This window comes from Anser cygnoides, chromosome 7 (assembly GCF_040182565.1).
Source record: "Anser cygnoides isolate HZ-2024a breed goose chromosome 7, Taihu_goose_T2T_genome, whole genome shotgun sequence".
In the NCBI taxonomy this organism is placed as follows: domain Eukaryota; kingdom Metazoa; phylum Chordata; class Aves; order Anseriformes; family Anatidae; genus Anser; species Anser cygnoides.
In genome coordinates this window covers 29904525-29919371 of record NC_089879.1, presented here as the reverse complement: position 1 = coordinate 29919371, position 14847 = coordinate 29904525, and the positions used below count along the sequence as shown (strand labels likewise).

At 44.2% G+C, this 14847-nt stretch overlaps 1 protein-coding gene and 1 long non-coding RNA gene across 3 annotated transcripts in view; one reads left to right on the top strand and one right to left on the bottom strand.

The window, feature by feature from the left end:
• Positions 1–14847, top strand: part of GRID1 (glutamate ionotropic receptor delta type subunit 1) — a 699294-nt gene that overhangs the window by 625027 nt on the left and 59420 nt on the right. The window lies entirely within an intron of this gene.
• On the bottom strand, positions 3915–9710 carry LOC106031754 (uncharacterized). Its single transcript, XR_001204441.3, has 3 exons — positions 7686–9710; positions 4784–4874; positions 3915–4076 (listed from the first exon to the last, which is right to left on the bottom strand). It is a non-coding gene; the product is annotated as an uncharacterized lncRNA (long non-coding RNA).

The window sequence follows — 14847 nt, the reverse complement described above, 5'->3', positions numbered from 1 at the left end:
TCCTTGGTGTCAGAAAACACATTAATAGGTGCCTGCCTTGACAGAAAACTTGGGACTGTATTTATGGAGCTCACCATGAGTCTCTCCCTCGAAAGTAACAGGATATGTCTTTATTCTGTCTTTGCATGTATATGTGATGACATATACACACTATATTTAAAATGTGAACACTGTTATTTTGATTGTGGAAAAAAACTTCTTTCCTTACGTGAAGGGGGCTCCTTTTAACAGTGAGTGTTGGGTGGTGGGACTGTTCCCCACTGGGATACTGTGGGATGACCGCACAGCTCTGTGCTGGGTATCAGCTGCCTCCAGAAGCTTCTGAAAAGCCTGTGCTGTGTATATAGTATCAACCACCAGTTTTGAATGTGGCACCATGGCAGGAGCATTGTCTGACCACATGGGTGTTCCTTGTTACTTGGCTGGACTCCTGTAGTATGAAGCACACTACATACAGGTCTGGTGATTTAGAGGAATTTGATGGTTTTCCAAAAAAAAAAAAAAAAATCTGATGAAACAAAATCTATATCTTGTTTCTTGAAAGTATCTTGGGAAGCATCTTGGAAAATCTGTAGCAAGCCTCGTAGAGGGAATTCAGTGAAGTATTTCTCTGGAAATATCCATGGCAAGTGACACTGTGGCTGTCAACGTGCCACCTTGCCTTTTTAGTAAGTGGCTAAAAGAAATTAAACTAGGCTATAAAAAATCCAAAAGCATTGAGGGGAGAGGAAAAAAAGCCTCAACACCCAAAAATATAAATACAGCAGAAATTAGTCTCAAAGCCCTCTCTTTCCATGCAAATTTTCCTGGATTTTTGTAGAGCTAAACCTTTGGTGAAATGCCTTTTACTTGTCCTTAGTGCAGGAAAGGGAGGTCGGAGGCCGTTCGAGTCAATATTAGGCATCATTATTTCTTTACATACTGCTAAACGCTGACTGTAAATACCGCACCCTACTTTCAATTACTCATGTCTTGCATCAGCTTCAAAACAATGAACCTGGTCTTACGTGTAATTAAGAAGGGAAGGATAGAGCATCCTGGGAGCGTACCTCGGTGCCACTGCCTGCCTCTCGTAGCAGAAGCATGAAGCAGGCAGCAGCCCCTGACAGACAGGAGCGTATCAAGATAGATTACCAAGCGTTTACAAGTTAGATCAAGCAGAACAAGAACTTCATTTGAGAAATGTTATATTAATGCTTCGCTAGACAGACCTTGCTACTGTAGAATATTAATAAATGAGGCATTATTTGTTAAATGAAGGGGGGTGGGGGGTGCATACCTGTGTGTTATGGAAGAGTGCTTGCACTAGAGGAGGATTTTTCTTTCCTAGCATATCTTTCCTAGTCATTGACAATTGGACACACAGACTTCAGAATGGAGGGCTCTTTTGAATTGTCTACAAGCATTTTCTACAGAGATACACAAAGTCCCCTTAAATCTTGTATTAAACGTTTAACTGGTCATGTGTTAAGAGATAAGGGAGAAATAATGTGGGGAAATAAGCAAACAAGTTTAAAAACAAAAACAAACAAAAATAACTCCAAATCTTTTTTGTGGTGTTCTGGTGTTCCCTCTGTCCTGGGGAGGGATGCTCCCATGGTTTGGGATGCAAAGCACTCAATTACACAGCGGTGGCATGGGCACGGAGGTCTCCTACAGTAACAACTTCTAGATAGCACAAACTATGCTCTAAAGGATCCTGCAGGTCTCTGATGTTGGAGGACAAACAGGCATAACTCAAGGCCTTCCTTGAAGGAAATTTGCATGCTGAAACCAGTTTGTTGACTGCAGTACTGAGCTGGCCTGGCGGTGGCTGACCTTGTGCTATCTGTAGATCTCTGCTGTTTCCAATATTTTCCTTTTGGTGAGGAGGCAGGGGAAGGAGCAGATATCAAAGCCTTTTACAGAGATATATCTGTCTTCATTGGCATTTCACAGTGAGTGCATTTGTTCATCCAGGAAGCATGACTTGTACGTACCATGAATTTGTGATGCGCTGCTCTCAGCTGATGAGAGGTTGTCTGTAACATTGGCAGCAGTGGGGAAGACTGCAGCTAATCCTGGTAATCCGGTGGTTTGTTTATGCTATACATATTTATCTGTTGTAAATGTATGTTTGATAGGCCGGGAGTTCAACAAAAGTGCATTTGCCTTTAACCTTGTAATGCAGCAATGGCTGCCAAATTAGCGCTCAGGAGCAGAGGTCTGTGCAGCCTTACGTACTGCTGGGAGTGCCGCGTGTGCAGCCCTGCTGATGTTTAAATAAGCTTTCTCTGTGCAAAAGCTGTTCCTTACTGAATGCGGGAGGGGTAATTTGTGCTCATCTGTTAGCAGTAAAGCTTCAGCGATGCTGTGCACCTTGGGCCTGGTGTTACATACAGCTTTGGCTGTGCCTTTATCCCAGGTTGGCAGCAAATGCTGCATTATCTGCTTTGGCTCAGGCCACCTTTATACCTATTAGAGAGATTTACAGCAACCCCGTGCTTCACAGAACGGTGTGGGGTTTTATCAGGGACTGTGTAAGTTCCTGTCAGCCACAATGCGGGTCTGCTTGCTGCTAGTCCCATTACCGTCAGATGAATTACTAACTGCAGCGTGTGCCTGCAGCTGCAAATTGGCCAGAGCTGGCTGCCGGCATCTGAGAGCCTCTGCAGGAGGCAGATAAATGGCAGAAGTTTAGAGCGGGGCTTGGCTTGGGAACAGAATTCTGCTGAACCAAAAGAAATACACAGGGTTTTCCACACTTGTTTGTTTGACATCACAGGGATAAGAACCAGGCACTTGGATGCTTAGAGGCCTGAAGGAGGTCTCTAGAAATAGCACTGGGATTTACAGCATCCCTGGGATAGGGGTGCTGCAGTATCAGTGGGTGCCTTTTTACCCAGTGGGTCACAGGTTTAAGCCCTGTTTCCACTCAGCTGCACCCCTGACTATTTTTCTTGGGGAGTAAGCAGTGGTCTTCAATTAGAAATACTGTCCTGAGAAACACTTTTTTTCCCCTCTAACTTCTGTTTTCTCATAGGAAGCTTCTGCTTCAATACATCCTCATTTTGAAAAAGGAAAGAACAGCAACTATTTTTTTTTCGGAAGGTTTCTGACCTACTGTATTTTAGAGGATGTGCTACTGTGATAGCTTGGATGTCACAGAAGTAAAGGTCCTGCTATTACTTCTCAACAGAGATCCTAAATCCTTTTGTGCTAGAGAGCCATATCAAAGCTCAATTCAAGCGAGAGTCTGAGGCTTTTGCTACTGAGGGACATGGTGTTTCCAAGGCACCTTGCTGTACATAGGGAAGCTGCAGGTACGCTGTGATGGCTAGAATTAAAGGCTTGCTCCAAAGCTTGGTGACTTCAGTGGGTCCCCAATTATCCTGTATGTCATCCTTTTCTTCTGGTGGGGAGCTGGCAAGAGGGTCAGAAATAAACTTTGTTCAGCCTCAGGGAGCTGCTCTGGTCTTTGTTCATGCACAGTTGAGGGCTTTTGTACTTCCAGCATGCCTCTGCCTCTCCTGATGTACGTAGGATGGCCAAAATCGAGATACCACCTTTATGTAAAGGCAAGATAGGAGGGGCTCTTGTGGACAGGTGTGGAAATTGAGCCCCATGTGTGATCCTCTCAATAAGCTGCAGATCTTTTCATTATTTACAATGCTGCGGGGGAGAATTTCAATGACACTCATAAAGAAATTCTTAAATGTGGAAAAACACATTGGCTAAAACAACCTTACCAGAGGTGATGGTCCTGCCTGGATGGGTGGGTAGCAGTGTAGCCAGCAGTTGTAGAGCAGTGTTGGTTTGTAAGGGATTAAGTGTGCTTCAGTAGGTTGATGCAGACAGGTGATGAGCATCCAAAGACTCCTGTGGGGCTGGTGCAGCTCAGCGCCTGCTGGGTTTGCTTCCAACACATGCTTGGTTTTTCTGCACGATCAGCACCTCTTGGCTGACTCGGCTCTATTTATTTGCAGAGGTGGTAACGCAACAGAAGCTTTAAGGCTCCCTGAATTCCCCATTTCCTCATGGGAGGTACGCTGAAGCTACCATGTACATGCTCACTGAATGCCTTCTGGGGAAAAATGCTGAAATAAAAGCATCAGAAAGATATATATTTATTATTTTATAGTGCTTTCACTTAACTCTTCTGTACTGTTCAGTACAATAAAAAGAGGGTGCTTTGGTGCTGGGGTAGGCATGTTTCTTTTCTACCAGAGGAAAAAATGAAATCCTCCTGCATCGGTAGCTGGCTCAGGTGAGGAAATAGTCAGCATCGCACTAATTTGCCACTGGAGCAGAAATGTCAGGAAGGATTGTGAAAATGCACTGATGGTAGCAATTATATTGATAACCTACTATTCCCAGAAGCAGGGAAATCAATCTTGTACTGACAGGACTCTGACAAATTTCTATGAAAATCAGAAAGAATCAATATTCGTTGTGTGATAGAAATAGCTGTGAGGGCTTTCTTGTTTTTCATGGGTTTTCCCTTTCTTTTTTCTTCTTTCTCAAAACAATGTGGTTGAAAACACTGCAAATGAGAAATGAAAAGCATTAAAAGACAAGTGTCATTAGTTATGTAGAGTGGCTGCCTGACTAACCTGGCTTTCTTTATAGTTAGTTGTATGTAGTATTTTAATGGCTTGGATATTTAGGAAGAGTGCTCTCTGTGAGCACCTTGTTCTGTGCTAAGGAGTGTAGGGGTTTACGTTATTGATGGTGAATTTTATGTTTAGACATTTTTTTTTTCCTCTGACAGCTCTGGGTCTGAGCATTAGAAACAATTCTTTACCTTCTGTCCTGCCATGAGTTAGCTAGAGTCCATTGCTCTGTTAAAGACACACTCCTGAATCTTCACCTCCTTGATGATCCTCTGCTTGCAGCTATGTGCCAGAAAGTGATTTTATTTGTTAGTACATAAGTTTTGGTGTCCCACAAACTCTTACCTTTCATCTTCAGAGAAGTTACAATAAGCATACACCAGCTCACAATCCTTTCAGACTCTGGTTTCCAGCCCTTTGGTGTGTCACAACCATACACTTTGCACTGCATTTCATTTTGGTTTTCACACTGTAGTGGATTTTATTTTAGTTCTAACACATATGGAAAGGGAGCATTTGGACCTTGAGAGCTTTCCACTTTGAAACATTAGCAAATTTATGATTGGGAAGCTGAAATGAAAACAAAGTGTTTTGAATGCACTGATATTTTTTTCTTCAGATTTTCAGTTTGTTCCTTTGAGACATTTCTTTTTTAACCTAGTTTGGAGTGGGGAGAGCTGTAGAAATGTTCTGACACCTGCTAGCTGAAACGGGTTATGCGAAACTAGCAACAGAAATAAGGCAATAAAGTTGACTGTCCCATCTGCATCCTGTCGCTTTCTCGTTATTCACTACACTGAGAAGAAAGCACAATATTTTGGAAAAAAAAAAAAAAAGTTAAGCTAACACAAAGCCATCTGAATCCTACCAGGTTATAAAGGACTGCAAAAGATATGAAGGCAATGGTTAAAAGTTCATGAGCCAAAACCAAATTGCATACCTTTAATTGAGAATATGCCCTCTTCAGCAGTATGTGCCAGGAAAGCAGAAGCTTTGGAATATGTTAGATTGGGAGCATTAAGTCTGACTAGGAATTACGAAATGAAATGTTTAATAAAATCTCTGTAAGAAGTGAAAGAACTCTTCTCCTTGAAGCCATCTGTTGTAGGAAATGTAGTTGCACCCAACTGTCTGGGCAGAGCATTGGCTGTGCACTGCAAACTCACATGATGGAGATGCAAAACGTGAATCTGAACTGCTGGAGAGCTAAACCTGCAAAGGTTTGGATCCCTTTATTCCTGCCAGGAAAAATAACCAGACAGGAATTCTCCATTATTCCAGCAAGGAATAATTAGCCAAAGTCACATGCCATGTGAAATGCGACATTTCTGCAAAGAGAAGCTAGTGCTAAAGGGTGAGAGGAAAGTTTGCTTTACCACCATGAGGAAATAATGTAAGTGTATGTAAGTGTAAAGATCTACAAAGGTGTTTGAGGAAAACCAAGGGTGTGATGCTGCCTGCTCCCTCCTTCGTGCTGTGCCCTCTGATGATGATATTGCAGAAGTTAACAAGATGCCCAGAATGAGCTCTTGCAGGCATTTCCCAGAGCTGAGCAGGGATGTGGCTGTGCAGGGAGGTGTCCTCAGGGCGAGGTTGGGGCAGGGGGATGCAGGAATGCCTTCTCCAGGTGCAGAAGTAGATAGAATAACCCTAGCATCCGCTGTCTGCTGCTGTTCTTCTGTTCCTCTCTGCTGCCCTCTCTAGTTATCTCATTATCTTTCTCCTTTATTAAAAATTTCAACCATTATAAAGACAATCCCAGGATGGGGATGCAACAGTGTACTGCTGTGAATATGGTACAAAGAAACATGGACAGTAAAAACAACTTATGTTCTACAGTAAGTGGATTTGAGGGACATGTTCTTACCATAATTAGAATGTTGCGACAGTCTTTGCTAATCTTAATTAGCAACACCAGATTAGCAACTCAAAACTGTAATGCCAGCAGCTAACAAGCTTCTTGAGGCAAAGGCAGCTAATCCCAAATTATTCACAACTGACTTCTACACAGTGGACATGGAGAAGGGCAAGTGACTCCTTAAAATAAATAATGTAAAAGCAGTTCTTCCACTGGAAATGTGTTGGTCAGAATTGCTCCTTGGGTTTTGTAGGGTGGCCTTGTTCCAAAAGGTTTTGAACAGAACTGGTCCTATTGGTGGAAAGAATCCCATAATGAAAAAGAATTTTTGAAGTGAGATTTTTGTCTTGGTGTCAGATTAGCACAAGCGGCCTGGCTTGAACATTTTCCAGAGTCTAAAATATCCATTAGTCAAGTAGATCAGGTTCATTTGAAGCTTTTCATTTCTAGTTTCTTTAATTCTAAACTAGCATATCTTCCAAAACAAAAAGGACATTCTACTTCATCAAAAGGAACTGTGTTTAGCAATGACATAATATCCCACTCTCTTGATTTGGGTATTTTTAAAAAGAGAACTTTTTGTAAATGACTCTTTCCATGAGTAGCTTATCTTAACAATGTTTTTCTGTTTGATTGTTTGTTTGTTTCTGTGGTGGAGAAATGTCTCTTTGCTATTCCTACGCAATTTGCATAACAAATGATGGTCCATAGGAATTGATATGTTGTGGTTTGGCTTCCCAGTAATTTGTAATGCTTTCTGCAAAGCAAAATGTGTGCAGAACCAGTCATGCCTGGAGCATCCAGTGGCACGTGAAGGTTTCTGTGGTGTATACTTGTAGCTTCTTTTTTTTGTTGTTTTTTTTTTGTTGTTGTTGTTGTAGGCTTGTCACCATGCTTTGGCACTGTTCATTTCTTGAGTGAATGCCAAAAGATGGCTCTGTGTAACTTGAAATTCAGAAGGTTTTGGGTTGTGTCTGTCTGTCTTCTAAGGCAGGCTGTTTTTGCCACCTAACCTTACCCATAAAGGTGGCCTAGAAGAGAGCTGGGGAGGGACTCTATCAGGGAGTGTAGCCATGGAACCAGGAATAACGGCTTTGAACAAATGGAGGGGAGATTTCGATTAGATATGACGTGAGGAAGAAATTCTTCACTCGGAGCACAAAGCGCATGTGGGAATTAGGGCTGAAGATGCACCTTGCTTCTGTTCTTTTCTGTAAAGAATAGATGGAAATTACCTAAAAACCAGTGTTAAAAATAAATCCAGGGCGCAGGATGGGAGGTGCAGGGCAGTCCCTGTGGCCGAGGGGCAGCCTTTCTCTCTGGCAAGCCAAATGGCCCGGGGGAGCCAGCCCCAGAAAAGGGTCCCTCAGTCCCCCCAACCCTCCTCCTTGTCCACGTGAGGGCATTTTCCAGGCCGCTCCCAACACAGCCACCTTTGGCCGTGCGTGGACCACTCCATCACAGAGGCTTGCTGAGGTCACAGTGGCCACCACTGCCCCGCCTTTGCTGCGGGCCCTATAAAACAGGCCCCCTGCAGCTGGCCCAGCATTCGCTGAGCATCTAGGCCCTCCGACTGCCAGCTCGTGCGGCAGGAAGACGACTAGAAGAGCAAGGCGAGCAGCAGGCCTCCTTGGTGTGCGAGGACAGGGATGCAGTCCGGTGAAGCACCAAGAAGGAATGCACCTGACCAGAAGGAGGAGATGTGTCGTGGGCGGAGGGATAGTGCCGGCGGCACAAGAGACACCAGTGCCCAAGGGACCTCTGGCGCCCAGCCCACAGGCACATACAGGTGGTACCATTGGCACCGCAACGATGCAGGGAACAGGCCGGCCCCTCAAACACCCAGTGACAGGGGGCCTGGGCCTTACCATAGGAGCAACGGTGACGTGGGGTGAAGGCAGGAGCATCAGGCAGACAGCTGCAGGGAGTAGAGGCGTGCCCATAGTCTGGGAGACAGTGCGGGACCCAGTAATGGCCGTAAGCCAGAGGGCAGTGTCGGACCCATGCGTGAAAACCAAACCAACAGTGGCGTGGGACTGGACGACACCCTGGTTCGGCACCCTGGCCTGAAAACATTCTGGACAGAAGGCATCCCGTTTGGGCAGTCCCAGGCAAGGACTGGCTTAGCCTTCTGCCCAACACCGTGGAGCCCCCTACTCATTGCTCAGGCTCCATCGCAAGCATTAGCTTGGAGCCACCAAACACCATGGACATCCCGCGGGCTTGCCTGCAAGATGTCCCAGCAATAAACAACTCTTGCCGATTCTCAGGGGTTGTGTGAGTGCTTCTTTCTCGGGGGGGAATGGGCAAAATTTGCGCCAGGGGAGGTTTAGGTTGGATATTAGGAAGAACTTCTTTACTGAAAGGGTTGTTAGGCATTGGAATGGGCTGCCCAGGGAAGTGGTTGAGTCACCATCCCTGGAGGTCTTGAAAAGACATTTAGATGTAGAGCTTAGTGATCTGGTTTAGTGGAGGACTTGTTAGTGTTAGGTCAGAGGTTGGAGTAGGTGATCTTGGAGGTCTCTTCCAACCTAGGTGATTCTGTGATATGCAAAGTAAAGCTTACCTGGCAGGGGGCATCGGTTGGATGCAGAGCTGGAAACAGAGCAGCAGCACAGTGTATTTGCTAGAAAAGGCATCACCAGCTGGGCTCCAAACCAAAAGGCTTACTGGCTGGACAAGCAATTTGCAACTCTTTTTATGGAAGTCTTTGTATCTGGAAGAAATATGATAAATATGCCTTCAGCATCCCTGTGAGATGCAGGTATTTCGGTACTCCAAACAACTTAAGGTAGTGAGGCGAGTTCTCCTGATTTCCATCGGATTTCTTGGAGTTCTTTCGTATACCTCTGTAGCCCAGATATTACTGCTGATCTTTCTTTTTTTAACCAGGGCTATTTTAATTCTGGGAAAGTAGCCCTTCTATTTGGCAGCACCAAATCCAAACTTAGTCAGCCAACAGAATATATTATATATGAAGAACATCTTTTGTTTTATGTCCTTAAAAAAAAAAAAAAACAACAAACTAGCGTTAAACTTTTTGAAACTACTACTTCATATAAAAATAACTTTTCTACTAAAAAAAGAAAATCCTTTTATTTGCTTTCCTTTTCTCTTTCACAAATAAGGCAGTAAAGTTCAATGATGCCCATACTCGTTGAGTTGTTAAATGAGTTTGTGTGTTAAATATATTTAATATGACTCATTTTCAAAGACAGAAGTTGCATTACACTCTTTAGGCTTGTTATACTCTCTTTAAGGTTAGTTTGGCCTTTCCGGGCCAAAGCAGAGAGAAACAATCAAAATAGTGTTGGGGGGAAAAAAAAAAAAAAAAAACACTTATCCTTGTGCACAGAAACTCTTTGAAATTCTTTACCGAAGACTTGTAAGTCTTCAAACACAGACTGTGCTCTGGCTTAAGGCCTGGGATAAGACATCGTTTGTCTGTCTTTTTCTTCTCCAACTATTTTGCTGTTTGGTTACAACCAATTAACTTTCCATCAAAGAGAATTATTTTGTTTTGTGATGACAGCTTTATGCCATTGCTGAAGCTCCATTTTAGCACTTCAGAGACAGTATTTGAACTGGGTAAACTGAAACAGGGAAAATCCAGAACCTGCTGTCTAACCCAACCAGATGCAGGTTCAAATCAGAGTCGCAAACTTTACTCAGACTGAAACTTCTCCATGTTAGACGTTAGCCTCCTCTTAAATAAAGAACTCTCCAAGTTTTGCTAGAGCATCTCTGTGTAAGTTTTGGAGCACGGGTATGAAAGCCCCTTGATGCACACTTGTCCATTTGGCACTGACAATTTCTGCATGTGTGCAAAGTGGGTAGAGAGCAGCACCCTCTGTTGGACTAAAGGTTCTTAAATATCTTTCTGTTTCAAGAAAGGGTCACTTACTTTTCTTTCTGAATTGGCTTTTGGAAAAGTCAACCATATGCCTCGTTGCTTGTAAGAATAATAAATACCTCTGAGCTTTGGCAAATCCTGAGCTAAACGGCTTCAGGGTCAATTTTCTCTAATAGGATTTGTCACTTGGTGCATGCTAATTTCTGAAGGAAAAGGAACAAAGGTGACACATAGAAGTGCAACTGTACAGTGGCTTTCGTGGGAGGGAAAGGTTTCATTGTAAATCCAGCGAAGGGGCTTGGAGCCCTGTTTGACCTGTCTTTGCCTGACCCTTCTTAAAAAGGGTTCCTGGAAATACAGCACATAGTGAATTAATGCAGGTGGGCACTAACCAGTTCACTCCCTTTGGGTGTGCAGGAGCCACGTGCCAACCACAAGCTATCACCAATTCTGTTGTGTTTTTACCCTGGGTTTTGTGGCAATTTGGACTAAGCTCACCACACATGCCTCACCTGTACCTGAGAGCAGGGTCTGAGCTCAATGTCACCCTTCCATGTCCCCTCTCCTGCCTTAGTAGGTCACTGGCCCTAGCACTTGTCTTTGGCCAAGGTAAATATGTATGTATTTCAGCTGTCTGCTTCTGTTATTCTGGCTTTTCCTGACCTGATTAACCTGGTTAAGCCTTTCACTTTTACTTGTACTTGCAACTTCCCTTTGAAGGGGAAGAACAAAAGCAAAATGCTTGCTGTTTTGGCTGATGAGCTGGTCGCAAGGAAAGCGGTGACAAACGGCTGCGTTTACTGGAAAGCTTTTATGCTTTGGATTTGACAGTGCTGTCAGAGGTTTTGTCAAGAACAACTTACAGTTTCAAAGGTGCTTGTGGCACTGATGGTTGGCAATTCTCAAATAAAATGGGATGGCTAACAGGAATGCAGGGTTTCAAAGCGGTCTTTTCTCCATCACAGAGATAAGAGTCCAGTTTGAGGTGCTCCAGCTCTGACCTTGTAAGATAATTAGTGATAAAGGATCCAGCATCTGCCTTCCATGTTCAAGCTTTTGTTTCTCTGTCCAAAGGGATTGCTTTTAGTGAACAGAAACCTAAAACAGACAGAAGCCTCGGGACTTGAAGGAAGGTTTCTGAATGTCTATGCAGGGACCAGAAACATTGCCTTGATTTTTTTATTTCAATTTAATTTTCCTGAAGCTCTCCTGAGGTAACAGCTCACACAGAGGTCATGGACAGTGGGCCAATGCTTTTGATGCCTGAGTGTCAGTAGACCTAATCCAAAATCCCCTAGTGCAACAGGGGTATAGGAGTGTGCCCAGATTCACTGGGGCATAAACGCCCCAGGGAAATTGTTTCGATTGATGAGAGGCCGACAGAGTCCTCTCCAGCCTCTTGCTGGCTTGCTTTGCTGTGTAAGATCCCAAGCTAATGAGGAGACAACTCTTTGGAGGCATCAGCTCCAAGGCTTCCCAGTCAGTTGTCTGAGTCCCTTTGCTCCATCAGTGGGCTGAGAAGGAGACAAAAATCTAAAAGCTCTCAAGGAAGACAAAATGGACCAATGTCTGTTCCCAATGCTTCCAAACTGAAATAGAGTGAAATGCTGCAACTCCCAGGCTGTCTGCACAGCTCCCAGATATATTTAGAAAATTAATTTCAGGCTCTTCTGGTTTCTGCTTTTTCACCTTTCTTATTTAAGAGGCCCCAGAGTTGAATTGACTTCCAGGATCCTTGCTGTGAATTCAGCCCAGGCCACTGCTGCAATCACCAGGTGAGCCCCATGTGAAATGACCCTCTGGGCTTGCGTGGGTCTTCTCATAACAATAGCCATTGTCTCACCTGATACGGATTGGCTTTTTTGGCTGGAGTCTCATCAGACAGCTATGAATAATGAATGAGCCTGGAAGATGAATTGTCCTTTCTTCCCTATTGCAGGAAGAGGCCAGGTAGGAACTGAATGTATTCAACAGGGCAGCAGGGCCTGTTCTCTAGATAAATAAATTATTTCAGCTTTGAGAGTTGTCAAATCAGAGCTTATGACCAGCACAGAATTCAAATAGGCCTTTTCCATGGCTATGGGTATAAAATGAACAGGTGAGATAGTGCCAAGCAGAAGGAAGCTTGCAAGGTCCTATGCTGTGCCATGTGCCAGCAAATCATTTCTTCCTCTTCCCCTTCCTCCCACCTCTGAACTGTGGTTGACAGGGTTATATCTCGTAATGGTATCGCGAAGGAGGAATCAGCTGAGTGTGGAATGATATGGGAGAGTTTTGAAATAAGTAGTTTAATAAATGGTAGCATCAGATATAATATCTCGGAACTTGTTTGTTTTAGTAAAGGATAGTATTTTATTTCCCTGATGTTTCTGAGTTTATCTATGGTAGGGACAATTGCATAAGAAACAAGAGCCACGTTCTATGTCTGCTTTGAAGCAAAGTGTTGTCAGTAAGTGAAGAACATTTTCTTGAGGGCTTTTTAGAGGAAAGACACTGATGTGACAGATTTGATGAGATCAAAAAATGTGAATTTATATCACTGACATTTAACTGTGGTGCCCTGAGTTGTCTGCTCACCTCCACTGGCTATAGAGGAAATGAATGGATTTGTGGTTATTCCTGACTATTAAAGAAAAAAAAAAATGTAGCAGAAGACATCTCTGCCATCCCTAGTTGTGGATGTGCAGAAGCAAAGAACTTCAGAGGCTGGGGAGAGGCAGCAGATGGCATTGTTCAGGTGAACCTCATGTTCAGGTCAACAGGGAGAGCTTTTTATTTCTTATTTTTTTAATGCCGCTGTGGACCCTGTGGGAGTTTCAACTTGTAAATCCTTCTGCAGCCTTAAAATCTTGGAGATGGCTGAAGAGATGAGGGAAAGGTTTCAGCGGCACTTTGAACTGTAAGTGAAAGCTACTGGTGAAATATAGATGAAGTTGGATGTAAATGTCTGTATGTCTGTGGGATGGTGGTGCAGGGGTATCGGGGCTTGAAGAACAATGGAATTAAAAATGATAGCAGCTAACAAGTCTGTATAAAATGTCCTAAATCTATATAAATGTATAGGAACAGTAATAAGTTCCTTCAACTATTCTAAAAAAATGTAGAGAAAAGAGAAATTCAAGGGTCAAAGCTAAAGCTAGAATACAAGAATTCCTCGTCTAAAAGGCTCAGCCTTTTATAAGTCAAGATGAGCACTGTATGCTCAAAAGAAATGTTCATAAAGGGATGCTCAGCAAGCCTAGACGTACCCTACAAAATAAACACCAAAGGACTGGCTGCAGTAATAACTGAAGCAATGGGGTTCTAGGGAAGCCAAAGCTCGACTTAAACCCCTAAAATAAGGGGAAAAAATAAATTTATGGGAAAGTACAAGGCCAGCTTAGGAAGATGGTGTTTGTGAAGCTTGACGAAGGGTGTCAGCGCTGGGCACAGTACCGGGGCCAGGCTCCTGGTGGGCTGGGATGTGGTGTGGACCCCCACGGAGCTGGTAGTGGTGCTGGCGCTGGAGCAAAGCAGTGCCCATTTGCACAGACAGGGTATTCCTACAGGTGTGGTTCGAGAACTGCAATGTGTGGTTAAAAAATGCTGTGAAAGACAAACAGGAACACTTTGGGAGAATGGCAGTTAGCTTCATCCCAGGGTAGGTAAAGGTTTGCTGGTGAGAAGCGACCGATTGAGCTAGGAGCTCCCTGTGTCGGGTGGGAACTGGTACTTGGGCATCAGCCCGGGTGAGACTTGTCAGAGTTCCTGACCACTCAGGACCTAGGCAAGTAAATACATCCTTACCCTGTGGGCTGGAAACACCTCCCTTCCTGACCCTGCTCCAGAGTTAACGGGGTCGATGGCTCCAGGCTTTGTGCTGGAGGAGCTCCGATGTTCCTCTGTGCACAGCCAGAAGGTGAGGAAGTAGGAAGTAGGGACGGTGAGGCGCCGCGTTGGCAGGTAGTACTGACAATGAAGCATCTTGGCTTCTTAGGCTACATCTTGTTGAGAATGTTACACGTGTCTTGGCTAACAGATGAACATTGCTCAGACATCGTAAAGCTGGGGGGAACCTGCAGCAGAAGGGAAAAAAATGAAATCATTGTTATTGCACAGATGTCAAGGTATAGAGAGTGCGTCCTGTGAAGAGGTGTAAGGGAAGATTTTTCTCTTGTTTGGACAAGCTGGCATCTTCTGATTGTATTTAATTTTACAAGGTTTTGAAACTCATCGTGGGCTGTATTTCCTTCTTGACAAGGAGCCCCAGGCTATGTTCTTCCCTGTGATATGCACATTGGTCACTAAGGCTGTGGCAGCCCTTGATCTCTGCTTTGCGGGGAGGGCTGGTGAGTTGGAAGCTGCTCCTGGGCACCCCAGGGGCTGCCTGCGGAGAGGGGAGGAAGGGTCAGGGGTGGGAGGAGGCAGGGGAAGGCCCAGTGATGCGGGAAGTTAGTGAAGGAATAAACCTAAGTCTGTAAGTAGTGTATATGCCAGAAAACACAAGGCAGGTGGGGGGGAACAGCTAGTCAAGTTTCCCTTTTCTTCTTTCTTAGTATACCTTG